Genomic DNA, 18,547 nt, shown 5'->3' with positions numbered 1-18,547 from the left:
GGTGGCCCTGTCAGCACCATCCAACACAACAAAAGTTTTTTCATTATTTTTTCAGGAGCCAGGTAGAAACATTTCCAGTAGAACTGGTCCTGCATCCAATCAGATATAGGCACAGTGTTGGTATGGTCAGATTAGTTCTCTAGTGTGGTCTATCCTTTCTTCCATAGACATATTAGATATTGACAACACCCCTTGACTTATGATGAATTGTGTAAAGCTATGAAAGGAGAAAGAAATACTAAGCAGATGGCTTTATAGGACAGCATCCTGGATAGCCAACAACCCTGTAAATGATGAATACAAAGGGGCACCGTGTTCCTGTCATCCCACTCCTTCCTGACACAATATTATCTGTTCTACAGCACTGCACAGCAGAGAGTACAGATAAGAGTTTACCTTGTCACTGGCATTTAGGTCATATCATACCATTGCAATTCTGTTCCACTGTGCTTCCTTTCACTGCATAATCTTGTTGCTGTCACTAAACATCAGGAGGTCCTTATACACAGGGCTATTTTCAGTGACATTCACATTAAATGCAAAGCCTGTGACATTGCAGTGTTTTCCCTAGAGGCGCATAGGTTACAGTATATTCTGGCAGCACCTACGTAGATTTCAGCAATGCAGTTCCCTGGAGGAAACCTCAGATAGCTCACATTAAAATGTACAGATCCTTAGATATACAGAAGCATATGCTCAGTAACAGCTTTATAAGATACCTGTTAAATGCAAAGTATAGCGCAGAAGGTATTTTACATTATCAATGCAGCATTTACCTAAAATGATGCTTGCTAAACACTGTGTACCATAAATGATTGCCATTTTTTAAAGTCAAATTTTTATTCCCCTTATTCATTTCTAAGCTGTTGATCTCCTTCAGACTTCAACAACTTCTGTCTTCATGTTCTCCAGCAATGGCTGCATGGCATTTCTAAGACCCCTTTCACACTGGAGGTGTTTTTCAGGCGCTTTTGGGCTAAAAATAGCACCTGTAAAGTGCCACAAAAACACCTCCCCTGCAGCCCCAGTATGAGAGCCTGAGTGCCCGAGTGCTTTCACACTGGGGCGGTGCGCTTGCAGGACATTAGAAAAAGTCCTGCAAGCAGCATCTTTCGGGTGGTGCGGGAGTGGTGTATACACCGTTCCTCCACCACCCCTGCCATTGGAATCAATGGGCAGGCGCTTCGGCAGCGGCGCTTTGCGTGCAGTTTTAACCTTTTATTCGACCTTTAGCGGGGGTTAAAAGCGCCCCACTAGTGCCCGAAAAGCACTGCTATTACAACGTTAAAGCGCCGCTGCTTTACCGCTAATGCCCCCCCGCCTCAGTGTGAAAGTAGTCTAAAGCCTCGTACACACGATGGGATTTTCCACCGACAAAACCGCAGACTTTTGTCCGAAGGTCATTGGCCCCAAACTTGTCTTGCATACAAATGGCACACAATTGTTGGCCAACAAAAACTAACGTATTGACGTACTACGTGGTTTTATAGCTCTTTACCGCCACCCTTTGGGCTCCTTCTGCTAATTTCGTGTTAGTAGAAGTTTGGTTAGTGTTGATTCGTGCTTTTCATTTCACACTTTTCATTTTGCGCTTTTCAGTTAGTTTCTGAGTGGCCGTTCGTCAACCATCCATGTTGCGGAATCGGAGGCGATAACGCGCTATTTATTATTGGCCTGGGCCTTTGACCCAAGTCCAGTCCAGGAACAGGAGGAGGAGGATTTCTTGGACCAAAAATTGGTTGCTTTATTAATTGTGACCATTTATGTCACATGCCTTTGCTGCGGGAGCTCCAGGAGAATAATCCAGATGATTTTCGGAAATATATCTGGATGATGGACCCCTGCTTTCACCAACTCTTGGCATTGTTGACCCCCTATAATAGGATGCAGAACACATGCATGAGGCTTTTATTTTATTTTTTGGTTTGGTTTGGTTCTATTGACAGATAGCATGTCTAATTTTATTTGTTTTCTTTTTTTAATGCACAATAAAAAAAATTGTGGAGAATAATACTTGGCTATGTGTTTTACTTCAAATGACAGTTCGGGAGTAGGCAGTTACATTTTATAAAATGCAATGTAAAATCAACAAGGAACACCAACATAGTTGTTTCTTTGATCTTAAAAACTACAGAATAATGGTGTTGTGGTAACTTGCACCAAAAAACAAAACAAAAAAAAAAAAAAACAAGCATAATAATATTATTCTTGATATCACTAGAAAAAAAAAAAGCCTTTGAAAATGTGTTTGCAATAACTCCATGAGTATCACCAGCAAAGCAGCTTCATTATTATCCCATTAAAAAAGAAGAGAATTGTGAGCTGCATTTTTCAAGATTTCATAATTTGCCATGTTAATTCTCCATTACGAACGCTAGTTTACAAGACCGACCACTTCCAGCTCGTCCTTGCTTCCGAGCATGCGTATTTGGACTTTTGTCTGATGGACTTGTGTACACACGCTTGGAAAATCCAACAGACATTTGTCCGTGGAAAATTTTAAAGCTTGCCATCCAACATTTGTCCGGTGAAAATCCGACAACAATTCCGATGGAGCATATAATCGGTTGGATTTTCCGCCAACAGCCTGTCATCACACAATTCCCATCGGAAAATCCTATTGTGTGTACGAGTCTTAAGAGAAGGTTTCTTGATGGTGATAACAGTGGACTATGTCTGTGTAATGTGTGTCATCACAGCCACCTGTAGTCTCCATTGAGATAGTCTGTGTCAGGGTGGTAATGCAGAAGCACAATTGGGAGACATGGACAGAGGTTTGTCATCCTATAGCAAGAAATGCCTAAACAAGAACCTTTGTGGCAGGATCACCGGGTATTATTTTAATGAAAGCTTCAGATACGAATATGTTAAAGCTGAAGTTTAGGGGATAAAAATCTTCTGTATAGCTTTAGTGACCTGAGTTACAAGTAAAGTGAGGCCCAGAATGGAAAAGACAAAAGAGGAGTAGGGCAGGGCCGGGCATGACAGTGTGTTTAGGGGAAACAACACATAGGGTTAACAGGAAATACTGAGGGGGGAGGCGACTGAGAAGTTAGTCTGAGGGGGAGTGGCATTATTTAAGAGAGAGGAGGGACCAGGCAGGGGAACAGTAAGCTGGGGAAGAGAAAGGAGGAGGCAGTTTTGCCACCCGCCCTCCCTATATGTTGTTTGTGTGTTTTCTTTCTTTCAGGAGCATTGGAAGACGGTCATCATAGCAGCTGAGGATTGGCAGTGTTCTTGTTGGTCTTTGACAGTGGCAGTAAACAAATGTGATGGAAAGGGGTGGGGGGCTCATCAGTATAATGTGCCCCTCTGGTGTATTCCAGCTGAAAGGTGGATGGAATACTGTAATGGCTGCACTGCTGGACGGGGGTTGTCTCCGAGCTGATTCTACGGCTGGAGGCCTATTATGCTATAAAGGCCTGCAGTGTATTGGTGGTATATGTGTTGGAGTTCGGGGTGCCGTCTGACAGACTGGGTTTAAACAAGTTGTTTACAGATGTTATATTTTGTTATATTCTATAATGGAGTATTTATTTCTAGTGTGTTAAAAAAAATAGGCTGTTATGGCCATTTTACGCCAAAATTAAGGTGTGGTCTCATCATTTTAGGAGGATAAGAAATGGGGGTGTTGGAGTATAAGTGGTGTAACAGTAAGAGGTAGGTTGGGTACCTCTGGACTACACTGGTCATGAAGTATGTCCCATGTCGTTTAGGCAGCTGCATCCTATAGATATATTTTGTGCAGGGATACCCAATCCTCATTCTGTCTCTGAACCTCGGGTGCTGCAGGAGTCAATAATTCCAAGTCTTCTGAGAAGCTGCACAGAACAAGCTCTCGATGGGGGACTACCCTCTCCTACTCCATTGAGAATAGTCTTTCTATAGTGTATAAGTTCATTGACAAGAAGAAGACAGGGTATCCCTGCACAGAAGATTTCTACAGGATCCAGCTGATTGCATGGCATTGGGCATACCTCAATAATGCTATAGAATTTTTTTTTTTAGTTTAAATGAGATATTATTAATTAGGTTTATATTTTATGCTATGACTTCACATTTTTACATGCTTTCTTCTCCATATTTTGGTTATTTAATGCTGAACACTGGGCAGATATAACAGACACAAATTAATGCAGGTCTGCAATTATTAAAAAAGAACTATGGCCTCTCATTAAAAAATAATATGTGCTGCAGCAATAATTTGTAAGCTCGTCTGTATTTCCCTTGGTCCTCCAGCAAAATTCTGCAAAGACCGGCAGCTCCTGCGATGAGGGGACATCACTGTTGCACTGCTACTGAACTCAGAGCACTGTTGCCCCTCATGTAGATTGTGTCTGCTTGCACTTTAGTGAGATCAGAAAATGTTGAAGAGAGCGTGGCTTTCAACATTGTCCATACAAAGCCATACAAAGTTTTTTTAAATGTACTTAACCGCTTTAAGACCACCCACATTACTTTTACTGTGGGTGGGCATCACAGGCAGGCTCAGCAATGTATATATATGCCCCCTGGCGCAGATGCAGATTGTAGGGTCAGATTTTACCAGACATGGGATAAATGCAGTGGTTCTGGCTGGAGGTGGTTTAAAATGTATCACTAACCAAAGAAAAAAATATTTGTTTTATATATAGATTGTTAAAGGGTTAGAACATGGGTCTCAAACTGGCAGTCCTCCAGCTGTTGCGAAACTACAAGTCCCATGAGGCATTGCAAGGCTGATAGTTACAAGCATGACTCCCACAGGCAGAGGCATGTTGGGACTTGTAGTTTTGCAACAGCTGGAGGGCCGCCAGTTTGAGACCCTTGGGTTAGAACATCTATCATATTTTTATTGCTGCCCCCCACCGGGTTGAGTCACCCTATCTGTTTATACCTTGTGACTATTGTCAGCGAAACAAAAAGTGATGGGAAGTTCAGATTTTTGCAGTTGTCATCTCAGCAGAAGTTGAGAGGAAATTACATGGAGACATTTGTTCTGGTAATGACTATGTCATAAAGTATTTTCCCTCACAATGAAGAGAATTTCTCTTGCTTCTTGTCGGGTATCTGTAACAGGAAGTGAAGGAATGCTCATCAAATACGGAAACAAAAATAAGAAACTAAAGACTTTCACCATTCCCAACACTATCCACAGCAAAAAACATTTTAGATACATAGTGAATGTATTCTTGGCCCACAGTAAGCCATATTAACACCAGCTGAGCATCAATTAAATGCTCCAACATTCCTCAGTATTGTGGGCCACCATCTACCTGTTCTAGTTCTAAAATGGCTACTTCAGTTAGAAATAAGAAAATTAATCAAAATCCACTCCACTCCACTTTTAATTTGAATTCAGCCAAGAACTACTAATTTTTCCTAAATTGTTCCCTGGCCAATCTTACTTTTTCTTGACGTACAAAAGCACATTATTGTTGCATCTCTGCAGGAACCTTAAAGGCACACTAATTCCTCATTCCCATAAGATAGTATGCCATGTCACTGAATATGCATCACCTCAAGCTGGTTTCACAACATGACAAACTATAGTAACTATAGTAACTATAATTGCCTTCACAGTTTTCAAATCGCAATCCAGCAGAGTTCTATTGAGATTAGATCGGTTGAGGGGCTTAAAGTATCAATGTGTGACCAACAAACTTAAGGGAGTTATGTGAGCATATTGAGTCACACTGGACCAAAACCTCTAAGCAATATTTAAGAAAATTATTTAAACAGTTCCACAACCAATTCAGGGCTGCAGGAAAAAGGGGGACCTGCCTGGTTTCAGGGAGACACAACTAGTAACGTGGCCATTCAATGTACTGTCTGTCTCCAGTAGGGATGAGCCAAACACCCTCTGGTTCAGTTCGCAGCAGAACATGTGAACAAGCAAAAAATTTGGTTGAACACGCAAACACTGTTAAAGTCTATGGGACATGAATGAAAAATCAAAAGTGCTAATTTTAAAGGCTTATATGCAAGTTATTGCCATAAAAAGTGTTGGGCACCCGGGTCCTGTCCCAGGGGCCGTTTTTTCGGGAGCAGTGATTTTAATAAAGCTTACAGTGAAACAATAAAAATGAAATGTTCCTTTAAATATCATGCCTGGGGGGTGTCCTTAGTATGCCTGTAAAGTAGCACATCTTTCCCATGTTACATAGTTACATAGTAGGTGAGGTTAAAAAAAGACACAAGTCCATCAAGTCCAACCTATGTGTGTGATTATGTGTCAGTATTACATTACATATCCCTGTATAGTGCGGTCATTCAGGTGATTATCTAATAGTTTCTTGAAGCTATCAATGCTCCCCGCTGAGACCACTGCCTGTGGAAGGGAATTCCACATCCTTGCCGCTCTTACAGTAAAGAACCCTCTACGTAGTTTAAGGTTAAACCTCTTTTCTTCTAATTGTAATGAGTGGCCACGAGTCTTATTAAACTCTCTTCTGCGAAAAAGTTTTATCCCTATTGTGGGGTCACCAGTACAGTATTTGTAAATTGAAATCATATCCCCTCTCAAGCGTCTCTTCTCCAGAGAGAATAAGTTCAGTGCTCGCAACCTTTCCTCATAACTAAGATCCTCCAGACCCTTTATTAGCTTTGTTGCCCTTCTTTGTACTCGCTCCATTTCCAGTACGTCCCTCCTGAGGACTGGTGCCCAGAACTGGACAGCATACTCCAGGTGCGGCCGGACCAGAGTCTTGTAGAGCGGGAGAATTATTGTTTTATCTCTGCAGTTGATCCCCCTTTTAATGCATGCCAATATTCTGTTTGCTTTATTAGCAGCAGCTTGGCATTGCATGCCATTGCTGAGCCTATCATCCACTAGGACCCCCAAGTCCTTTTCCATCCTAGATTCCCCCAGAGGTTCTCCCCCCAGTGTATAGATTGCATTCATATTTTTGCCACCCAAATGCATTATTTTACATTTTTCTACATTGAACCTCATTTGCCATGTAGTCGCCCACCCCATTAATTTGTTCAGGTCTTTTTGCAAGATTTCCACATCCTGCGGAGAAGTTATTGCCCTGCTTAGCTTAGTATCGTCTGCAAATACAGAGATGGAACTGTTTATCCCATCCTCCAGGTCGTTTATGAACAAATTAAATAGGATTGGTCCCAGCACAGAACCCTGGGGGACCCCACTACCCACCCCTGACCATTCTGTGTACTCCCCATTTATCACCACCCTCTGAACACGCCCTTGTAGCCAGTTTTCAATCCATGTACTCACCCTATGGTCCATGCCAACGCACCTTATTTTGTACAGTAAACGTTTATGGGGAACTGTGTCAAATGCTTTTGCAAAATCCAGATACACCACGTCTACGGGCCTTCCTTTATCTAGATCAGAGGTCTCAAACTGGTGGCCCTCCAGCTGTTGCAAAACTACAAGTCCCATGAGTCATTGCAAAGCTGACAGTCACAAGCATGACTCCCACAGGCAGAGGCATGATGGGACTTGTAGTTTCGCAACAGCTGGAGGGCCGCTAGTTTGAGACCCCTGATCTAGATGGCAACTCACCTCCTCATAGAAGGTTAATAGATTGGTTTGGCAAGAACGATTCTTCATGAATCCATGCTGATTACTGCTAATGATATCATTCTTATTACTAAAATCTTGTATATAGTCCCTTATCATCCCCTCCAAGAGTTTACATACTATTGATGTTAGGCTAACTGGTCTGTAATTCCCAGGGATGTTTTTTGGGCCCTTTTTAAATATTGGTGCTAAATTGGCTTTTCTCCAATCAGCTGGTACCATTCCAGTCAATAGACTGTCTGTAAAAATTAGGAACAACGGTCTGGCAATCACCTGACTGAGTTCCCTAAGTACCCTCGGATGCAAGCCATCTGGTCCCGGTGATTTATTAATGTTAAGTTTCTCAAGTCTAATTTTAATTCCGTCCTCTGTTAACCATGTAGGTGCTTCCTGTGTTGTGTCATGAGGATAAACACTGCAGTTTTGGTTACTGAAGCCCCCCGATTCACTCGTGAAGACTGAGGAGAAGAATAAATTCAATACCTCTGCCATCTCCCCATCCTTTGTAACCAGATGTCCTTCCTCATTCTTTATGGGGCCAATATGGTCTGTCCTCCCTTTTTTACTGTTAACATACTTAAAGAATTTCTTGGGATTTTTTTTGCTCTCCTCCGCTATGTGTCTTTCATGTTCTATCTTAGCCATCCTAATTGCACCCTTACATTTCTTATTGCATTCTTTATAAATTCTGAATGCTGTGGATGATCCCTCAACCTTGTATTTTTTGAAGGCCTTCTCCTTTGCTTTTATATGCATTTTTACATTGGAGTTAAGCCATCCAGGATGTTTGTTCGCTCTTTTAAATTTATTACCCAATGGGATACATTGGCTAATGCCCTTATTTAATATGCTCTTAAAGCAAACCCATCTCTCCTCTGTATTCTTTGTTCCTAATATTTTATCCCAATTTATGCCTTTTAGCAAGGTTTGTAGTTTAGGGAAGTTGGCTCTTTTGAAATTCAGTGTCTTTGTGTTCCCTTCATGTCTCCTATTTGTGTGATTTATACTGAAACTAATTGACCTGTGATCGCTGTTACCTAAATTGCCCCGTATTTCCACATCTGTTATCAGGTCTGTATTGTTGGTAATCAGTAGATCCAGTAATGTTTTATTTCTAGTTGGTGCGTCTACCATCTGACCCATAAAATTGTCCTGCAAGACATTAAGGAACTGGCGAGCCTTAAATGAATGCGCGGTTCCCTCCGCCCAGTCTATGTCTGGATAATTAAAATCCCCCATTATGATAACACTTCCCATCCTTGCTGCTAATCCAATTTGTGATAGGAGATCCGTCTCCACTTCCTCCCTCAGGTTAGGGGGCCTATAGCATACTCCCAGTATTATTTTCCCCTTAGCTTCATCCCTTTGGAGCTCTACCCATAAAGATTCCACCTCCTCCCTAGCCCCCTCAGTGATGTCATCTCTCACATTCACTTGTACATTATTCTTGATATATAGGCATACCCCTCCCCCTTTTTTACCCTCTCTATCCTTGCGGTATAGGGTATACCCTTGAATGTTTGCCAGCCAATCATGAGAGCTGTTGAACCAGGTCTCTGAAATTCCCACAAAATCCAAATCCTCCTTGTACAACAGTATCTCTAGTTCACCCATCTTGTCCGCCAGGCTCCTGGCATTGGTGAACATGCCACATAGTTTAGACCGGTCGCATATTGTCCTCGTATTGGGTGTTTCAAGATTGCAACTTGGACTTGCTACTATACTCACCTTGTGTTTTTGTGCTTTGGTTAACCTACCACTAATGCCCCCAATACTACCCTCTGGAATATCTTCCGCGCTGGCTATCACTGTCTCTGGACCCTCCCCCCCATCGCCTAGTTTAAAAACCCCTCTAACTTTTTGGCCATCTTCATTCCCAGCAGATCTGCACCCTCCTCATTTAGGTGCAGTCCGTCCCTTCTATAGTACCGGTTACCGACTGAGAAGTCGGCCAGTCCTCCAGGAACCCAAACCCCTCCTTACTACACCAGCTCTTCAGCCACTTGTTTACTTCCCTAATCTCCCTCTGCCTCTCTGGTGTGGCTCGATGTACCGGTAGTATTCCTGAGAACACTACCTTGGAGGTCCTTTTCCTCAATTTAGCTCCTAAGTCCCTAAAATCGTTCTTTAGGACACTCCATCTGCCTCTGACTTTGTCATTGGTGCCAACGTGCACCATGACAGCCGGGTCTTCCCCAGCCCCTCCCAGTAATCTGTCCACAAGATCCGTGATGTGCCGAACCCGAGCGCCCGGTAGACAACATACTGTTCGGCGCTTCAGGTCTTGGTTACAGATTGCCCTTTCTGTCCTTCTAAGAATTGAGTCCCCTACCACCAGAATCTGTCTTTCCTTTCCCTTTGCTGCCCCCCTACTCTTACTGGAGGAGTTCTTCCCCTGGCAGCTAGGAGAGTCCCTCATCTCCAGCAGTGCTGGTCCCTGACTGGTTACACCAATGTCACTCAATGGAGCGTTCATAACAGTGCCACAGCAATATGGCATTTCTAAAGTAAAAAATGTCATTTAAAACTGCTCATGGCTGTAATGTATTGTCGGATCCCGGCAATATAGATAAAAATACCAAAAATACCAAAACAAAATGGCGTGGATGTCCCCCCAAAATCCATACCAGGCTCTTCAGGTCTGGTATGGATATTAAGGGGAACCACACACCCACATTTAAAAAAAAATCATGTGGGGGTCCCCCAGGCCCCAGGTACTATATACTCTGAACAGAAGTATATACTATACGGCCTGCCCTAAATACTCTGCAGAAAATTGGGCCTTAGGTATTGGCGGTACCAGAACACTGTTACTCTTGTTGGACGCAGAAACAGGCCCTGCCGTGAAATATTATATCAAATTGTAAATACATGCCCCTGTTAAACAGGGGCAGAAAAATTGGGCCTTGGGCGGTGGTGGTGGTGCCATAACACTGTAAGCCCTCACAGATACTCTAGTTGGGCGCAGGAACGAGCCCTGCGTTTAAATAATATATCAAAAATTGTAATTACATGCCCCTGTTGAACAGAGGCAGAAAAATTGGGCCTTGGGCGGTGGTGGTGCCACAACACTGTAACCCCTCACAGTTACTCTTGTTGGGCGCAGGAATGGGCCCTGCTGTGAAATATTATATCAAAAATTGTAATTATATGTCCCTGTTAAACAGGGGCAGAAAAATTGGGCCTTGGGCAGTGGTGGTGGTGCCACAACACTGTAAGCCCCCACAGATACTCTTGTTGGGTGCAGGAACAGGCTCTGCTATGAAATATTAGATCAAAAATAGTAATTACATGCCCCTGTTAAACAGGGGCAGAAAAATTGGGCCTTGGGTGGTGGTGCCCTAAACCAAAAATATTGTTGGAAACTAGCATCATCAAGATTGAGGAGGAATAGGATAGTCAGCATAGGCAGCCTTCAAGTGATCCCACATCCATAGCAAATGCAATCAGTTACATCAGAATCAGGTGCTTGATAGCTGCTGATCCAAGACTGATTCATTTTTATGAATGTGAGCCTATCAACGGAGTCTGTGGACAGGCGCACACTTTGATCTGTTACAAACCCTCCAGCAGCACTAAATGTGCATTCAGAAAGCACACTGGATGCAGGACAGGCCAGTAGCTAAATTACATATTGAGCAAGTTCTGGCCAGTGGTACATCCTCAAGACCCAGTAACCCAGTGGATGCTCTGTTGGAAAGGTCTCCAAGTCTGCTCTTGCCCCTAGATATTCCTGCACCATGTAATGCAGACACTGGCAATGGTTGCTTGAACCGATCAGACCTTGGCGCTGAGGACTGAAAAATTGTTTAAAGGCATCGGTCAGCCAGCCACCTTCTCCATTGCTCTTCCTCTGACTGAACAAAGCTTCAGCAACACGATGTCCAGCCCCAGGAAATTGTAACCTCCCAGGGTCTAGAAATGCGTTGCATAAACCTTGCTTCAAAGCCTCCTGTAGATGTTTCATCCTCTGCTCCCTTTGCGAAGGCAGGATGAGTTCTGCAACCTTACTCTTGTAACGTGGATCAAGAAGGGTTGCCTGCCAGTAATGGTCCCTCTCCTTGAAACCACAAATCCTAGGGTCCTTTTGCAGGTTTTGCAGAATCAGGGAGGCCATGCAGCGTAAGTTTGCAGAGGCATTTGATTCTGAGTCCTCTGGGTCACCAAGGATGATGTTATCAGGAACTACCTCCTCCCAGCCACGTACAACTCCTTGGGTTTCTGGGGACTGAAAACCATCCCTTGAAGACTGCTGCTGAGTGTTATCCTCTACATCCATGCTGACACAATCCTCCTCCTCTTCTTCCTGTGTATTTGGCGGGCCCACAGGAATGCTATCTGGAAAAAGGGGGAGTTGAGAGGCAAGGAAGTCCTCCTCTTCCTCCCACTGTTCTGCCTCAAGTGCCCTGTCCATTATTCCACGAAGCGTGTGCTCAAACAGGAGGACTAGAGGGACAGTGTCACTGATGCATGCATTGTCGCTGCTCACCATCCTTGTGGCCTCCTCAAATGGTGACAGGACAGTGCATGCATCCTTGATTAGTAGCCACTGGCATGGCGAAAAGAAGCCAAGCTCTCCTGACCCTGTCCTGGTGCCATACTCGCACAGGTACTCAGTGATGGCCCTCTGCTGTGTGCGCAACCACTGCAGCATTGCCAACATTGAGTTCCACCTGGTGGGCATGTCACAAATGAAGTGTTGGTGGGCAGGTTGCATTCCCTTTGAATGTCAGTCAGCCGTGCACTGGCATTGTATGAACGACAGTAATGACCACAGACTTTTCTGGCCTGCCTCAGGAGATCCTGTAAGCCTGGGTACCTGCTCAAGAACTGCCGCACCACCAAATTCAGGAAGTGTGCCAAACATGGAACAAGTATCCCTGTCGAAAGGCGGAGAGAAGGTAGGTGTCATTGTCGCATGCAACCATTCCTGGCTGAAGCTGGCGTGGCATCAACCACCTCTGAGCCTGCCCCTGCAGAGCTGACAAAATCTCTGCCCTGGACCCCTATGCCTCCAGAATCTCTATACTTTAGGTATAGTAGGGTTGGAGATCCCAGATGAGGAGCAAGCAGAAGTCTGACATTTTCTTTGATGTGGGTCTTTCAAGTGCTGTTGCCAATGGACTGCATGGCAGGTCGGCATATGTCTGGTCAAGCATGTGGTGCCCAAGCGGCTGCTGTTTTGGCCACACTTGATCCGCTTCAGACATAGGTTGCAAACAGCAACAGTGCGATCTGCTGCACACGTGTCAAAAAAGGCCCACACCAAGGAACTTTTAAAAGTCTGCGGGGAGTCAGCAGCGCCCTGTACCTGCGGAGCCCTGCGGTGTGATGCAATAGGGTGGCTGCCCTTAAGCTGCCCCCTAGAGGACATCCTGCCTCCTTGGAGTTGTGCCTCCTTCTCCTCTCTTCTCTCAGGCACCCAAGTACAATCAGTGACTTGCTTGGCATCAAACTTGGCAGTATGCTGCAGCTGGGGGAACATGCCAGTTTCTTGTTCTTCTTGAGCACCCCCTCTCAATAGGCTTACGTTACTCCCTTCCTCAACCTGGGAACCAACATCAGAGCCTTTAAATCGCTGTGCATCCTCCAGCAGCCTGTACCTGACACTGTGGTCGAATAATTCAGGGGACTCTTCCGTGCATGATGGTGGGACTACGGAAGGAGTGACTGTGGACAAAAAGCTGGTGGAATAGGCCGCTTTGGCAGCTGCGTTGGAATGCACACTACTTTGAGTCTGGGTGACAGAGGATGAGGAGGATGAGGATGGCTTTGTTATCCAATCCACCATTTCTTCTGCATGTTCTGGCTCAATAACACAGCTGGCAGCAGAAAAAAAGGACAAGTGTGCCCCACAGCCACCTGCAGAGGATGCGCAATGTCCACGACCACCACTGTTGACTGTAGACACAGAGGCCGCTTGCCATCTTTTAGTGGCCTGTGAGCATCTGCCTCTTCTTGGTGGTCTTCCGGACATGATGTATTTTTTGTTTTGCAACACCACACTACACTGTATTAGATACTGTGTACACCACCTGAAGTGGATTAGAAACTGTACACACTGTATTAGATACTGTGCACACCGCCTGCACTGTGTTAGCAATTGTACAATGGCTGCACTGTATTGTATACTGTGTACACCACCAGAAGTGTAGTAGAAACTGTACACACTGTATTAGATACTGTGTACACCGCCTGAAGTGTATTAGAAACAGTACACCACAGAATGCACTGTAGATATAGGCTACACTGGATGCAGAGTGTATATATATATATATATATATATATATATATATATATATATATATATATATATATATATATGTAGCACTAACTCTCGGTGGAGCTGCTGGTTTAAAGTGGGCTGTTAACTTCACTTTCGATACCTCTATTTCTCCGGCATCGGGTCTAGGGTCCCGTTGAGTTTACCTCTGGACGATATAGGCACCAAACACTTGAGTATATTATCAATGCTTTATTAAACACGTAATAAAGGAAGTAACAGGAAAGAGGCAGAAGGAAAGTTGCAGGGAAGCTCAAATACCTTTCCTTAGTATTCTTTAGAACATTCTTTGGAATTGAACACTTGTAATTGAATGCACTCCCCTTGTGGAATTCAATCTTTGCCCGCCTGGATAGGCCTCTCTCACTTGCCTAGCAGCCAGTACGCAGCACGAACAAAAGTCTCTGCCACAGACTTGTTTGGAATAAAACCTGTACGATCCTCTGCCACAGGATGTATTGGTTTGCGATGAATGTCAGACACAGTACTTGAACCTTTAAGCCAACCCGGCAGTACTATGCAGTAAGATTACTTCAGGATACGTCCTCCAACCGAGTCACCAGGCCCCTCTCCAGACCAGTACTCTGCATGATCCTTCCATGACGGGTCCTCCCCTGGGATCTCCTCGGATGTCCAGCTTCTTCACTCAGGATAGGCAGCTCAGGACCATTCCTCTGCTGCTGTGGTAGGCCCCAGACAGGCTTCTGGGCCCACCCACACGCCACAGCGACGAGGGGCTTCGGAACGGAGGACCACGAGGTGGTACTCTTAACGCATACCTGTCGGCCAGGAGGGCCAGCAGGTGGCTGAAAACGAACCCCTAAACATGGCGTCTGTCCCATAAATACCCTCTCCCAGAATGCAACTCGAAGGACCACCTCCACCGAGTTGTCTCCGGGACAGAGGAGCACTCATACGATTCAACACGTTGCCTTTCCAACACCAGCCCATGGTGACAACGACACCCACCGGCACAGTGTGGAACTACACGCAACTCAGCCAAGCTGGAACAGAGGCAAATCTAACTTCACCTAACAAGTAACCCACAAGATTTACCTATCAGCGGTAGATTAAAAATCTACCAGCGCTACATATTATATATATATATATATATATATATATATATATATATATATATATACACACACAGTATCTCACAGAAGCGAGTACACCCCTCACGTTTTTGTAAATATTTTATTATATCTTTTCATGTGACAACACTGAAGAAATGACACTTTGCTACAATGTAAAGTAGTGAATGTACAGCTTGTATAACAGTATAAATTTGCTGTCCCCTCAAAATAACTCAACACACAGCCATTAATGTTTATCTGGCAACAAAAGCGAGTACACCTCTAAGTGAAAATGTCCAAATTGGGGCAAAAGTGTCAATATTAGCAGAGCGCACTGTGATTGGCCAAAGCATGCAGGTCAGGTGCATGCTTTGGCCAGTCATCAAACAGCAATGCACTGCGATCTCGCAGTGCATTATGAAGTATTCCGCGGTGCTCGAATTTTCCGCGAACGCCCCATAATGTTCGCTGTGCGGCGAACGGCCGAACATCCGATGTTCGAGTTGAACCTATGTTCGACCCGAACATCAAGCTCATCCCTAGTCTCCAGTCAAGTTCTTACTTTCTAAACATCTTAAAGTTAACATGAAATAAAAAGATGAAGATTAGCTATTTTATATATTGAAGATTTAGAAATGTTAATTGAGCATAAGCAATTACTTGAAATATGCACTATTTGCTCATCTAATGCACTGTGCCTCCGAATGATAGTCCGACAACATTTAATGATGTTGTTACCATGTTTCTAACTGTTCTTGCTTGAGAGGAAGCTATAGGACCTGAGCACAAGGATCTCCCCACCTCTACTTCATTCATTCTTTGGATCATCTTCTTCTTGAATAAATCCCCACATAGTTGGTGAATCACCAGTAATCGGGGTGGAGTTTGGGCAGCTCTGCAAGCAAAGTTCAGCTTCTTTACCAAGATGACTGCCTCCCCACAAGGACACAGTGCAGAAGAACAAGGCATTGTAAGTCAGTAAAAGTAAAAATAACAGCAGCCTGGAGACCACAAGCAATAGTGGTGACTATCTGATTGCCTTCTACTTGCATTTTTGCAAGGATAGGTGTTCTTTAACTAGTTCCATAGGATTGGAGGGCTGTAAATATACCAGCCTGGGAACTTAGGATACTTACCAAAATACTGTTATGAGCAGTTGGGACAAACTATTTATCCCATGTTACTTGGACCTCAGGGAACACAGGTGCAAAAATGCACAATGTTCTCTTTGTGCAAGGATGGTACTTTTAGAAACTGTCATGTTGACCGGTGGATTGGCTTGTGTTAACACAGAAGGAGGGTCTTGACTAGTGGTATTCTGATAAACAGTTAACATTAATAGGCGCCAGTTAGTGCTCCATGCTTTTGCTTTACTCTTGCATTGGTGTCCCTTTCATCAGCATAGGCACCTTCTTAGTAGGAAGGAAAGGGTAAAAATACCTATCAGGTTTTTATTGTTGTTACATACCGATACATATACACATAGCACGTTGTGGCAAAAGTGGGTGTGGTCAAACTATTGACAGTGGGAGAAGTTTAAGGGGTGTGGTTAAATAAAACCTGGGTTTCCTTGTACCCACTGTATAAAATATGCTTTGTTTATTGTTCCACAAGCAAGAGTCTCATGGATACATACAAACCCCAGCACAATCCTTGAAAAAAAAGAATAAAACAGTGCAGGGTTCTGGAATGTGTTATGCACAGGGTGCAGGGTTTAGGAGAGCGCTAGGTAAGAAGTGTAGGGTTCTGGAGTGCGCTATGCACAGGGTGCAGGATTTAGGAGAGCACTAGGTACAAAGTACAGGGTTCTGGTGTGCATTATGCACAGGTTGCAAGGTTATGGAGTGTGTTACAAGCAGAGTGCAGGGTTTAGCAGAGCGCTAGGTACAAAGTGCAGGGTTCTGGAGTGCACTATGCACAGGGTGCAGAGTGCTGGAGTGCATTATGCACAGGGTGCAGGGTTTGGGAGAGTACCAGGTACAGAGTGCAGGATTCTGGAGTGTGTAAAGCACAGGGTACATGGGTTGTAAAGTGCGTTACGCACAGATCGTAGCGTTCAGGAGAGTGCTAGGTACAAAGTGCAGGGTTCTGGAGTGCACTATGCACGGGGTGCCGAGTGCTGGAGTGCATTATGCACAGGATGCAGGGTTTGCGAGAGTACCAGGTACAGAGTTCAGGATTCTGGAGTGTGTAAAGCACAGGGTACGGAGTGACTTATCCACAGGGTGCAGGGTTTTGGAGAGTACCAGGTACAGAGAGCAGGATTCTGGAGTGTGTGATGCACAGAGTACAGGGTTCTGAAGTGCATTACGTACAGCTCGTAAAGTTCAGGAGAGTGCTAGGTACAGAGTGCAGGGTTCTGGACTGTGTTATGGACAGGGTGCAGGGTTTTAGAGTGCATTACGCACAGGGTGCAGGGTTCTGAAGTGCATTATACACAGGGTGTAGGGTTTAGGAGAGTGCTAGGTACAGAGTGCAGGGTTCTGAAGTGTGTTATGCACAGGGCACAGGGTTCTGAAGTGCATTACATACAGATTGTAGGGTTCAGGAGAGTGCTAGGTACAGAGTGCAGGGTTCTGGAGTGTGTTATGGACAGGGGGCAGGGTTTTGGAGTGCATTCTGCACAGGGTGCAGGGTTCTGTAGCGCATTATACACAGTGTGCAGGGTTTAGGGGAGTGCTAGGTATAGAGTGAAGGGTCCTAAAGTGTGTTATGCACAGGGTAGAGGGTTCTGAAGTGCGCTCAGTACAGATTCCGTCCATCCACATCTCATTTATTCAACCATCCTCAGCTATAACCTCTGCGCCTCCTCACCCCCCTCCCCCAACACAACCCCCACCCCTCTGCCCTCATCTTTGCCCCGACACCCCCCTCCCCAAAGCTCCACCATCTTTCACATACCTGTTCAAAAGAACCTTTCTGTAGCTGGCTCTTCTATCCATCACAGTAAAAGCTTCCTTTTCAGTGCACTAGGTGCACACTCATTTTCAGCTCCAGAGCTTCCCTGACCAGATAGAAGAATGTAGATTGCGTGCAGCTCATCAAGAGCTGTCCCTTCCTCCTGCCCTTGAATATGCTGCACTTCCTCAGACCATCACTTGTCTCAGCTCTTAGTGAAGGGCTGTTACTTTCACATTCAAATACAAAAGCCAGACTGTTGGAAGGTATGTGATTCTACCTAAGTTTAAAGTGTAACTAAAGGCAAAACTTTTTTTGTTAGTTTTGCATAGAGTGGAGAGGGATTTGCACACCTCTCATTTTTATTGCTGTCTGTGCCCGCTTTAGGGAGAGTCACCCTCTCCATTTGCCATTGTAACAGGCCCAACTGGTGCAGGGGCTTTTGGAGGGTACTGCAGGGTAGCCTCTTGCCTACTCACTATGGGCCCTGGCATTTGAGGGAACTATGACCATTCAGGAAGGTATTCCGTTATATAATGCAAGATGACATGTTTTTACCACATTTAACCGTCAAGTAAGCCATGATGGTCTCTACCAACTTGAAACTTATTGAGAAGATGGCTGTAAAAAGAAAGCTCGTTAATGAGATTTGCATAGCCCTGGGTCTTCTTGAATGCTGTGGAACTGTTTCCAGACTGTCTGGGGTGGGGTTTTTTCTTTGACTGCCAGTCATACTGATAAGACTTGTCTAGGTGCCTAGCGGTT

Source organism: Aquarana catesbeiana, linkage group LG03 (genome assembly GCF_042186555.1).
Source record: "Aquarana catesbeiana isolate 2022-GZ linkage group LG03, ASM4218655v1, whole genome shotgun sequence".
In the NCBI taxonomy this organism is placed as follows: domain Eukaryota; kingdom Metazoa; phylum Chordata; class Amphibia; order Anura; family Ranidae; genus Aquarana; species Aquarana catesbeiana.
This window is presented reverse-complemented; position numbering follows the sequence as displayed.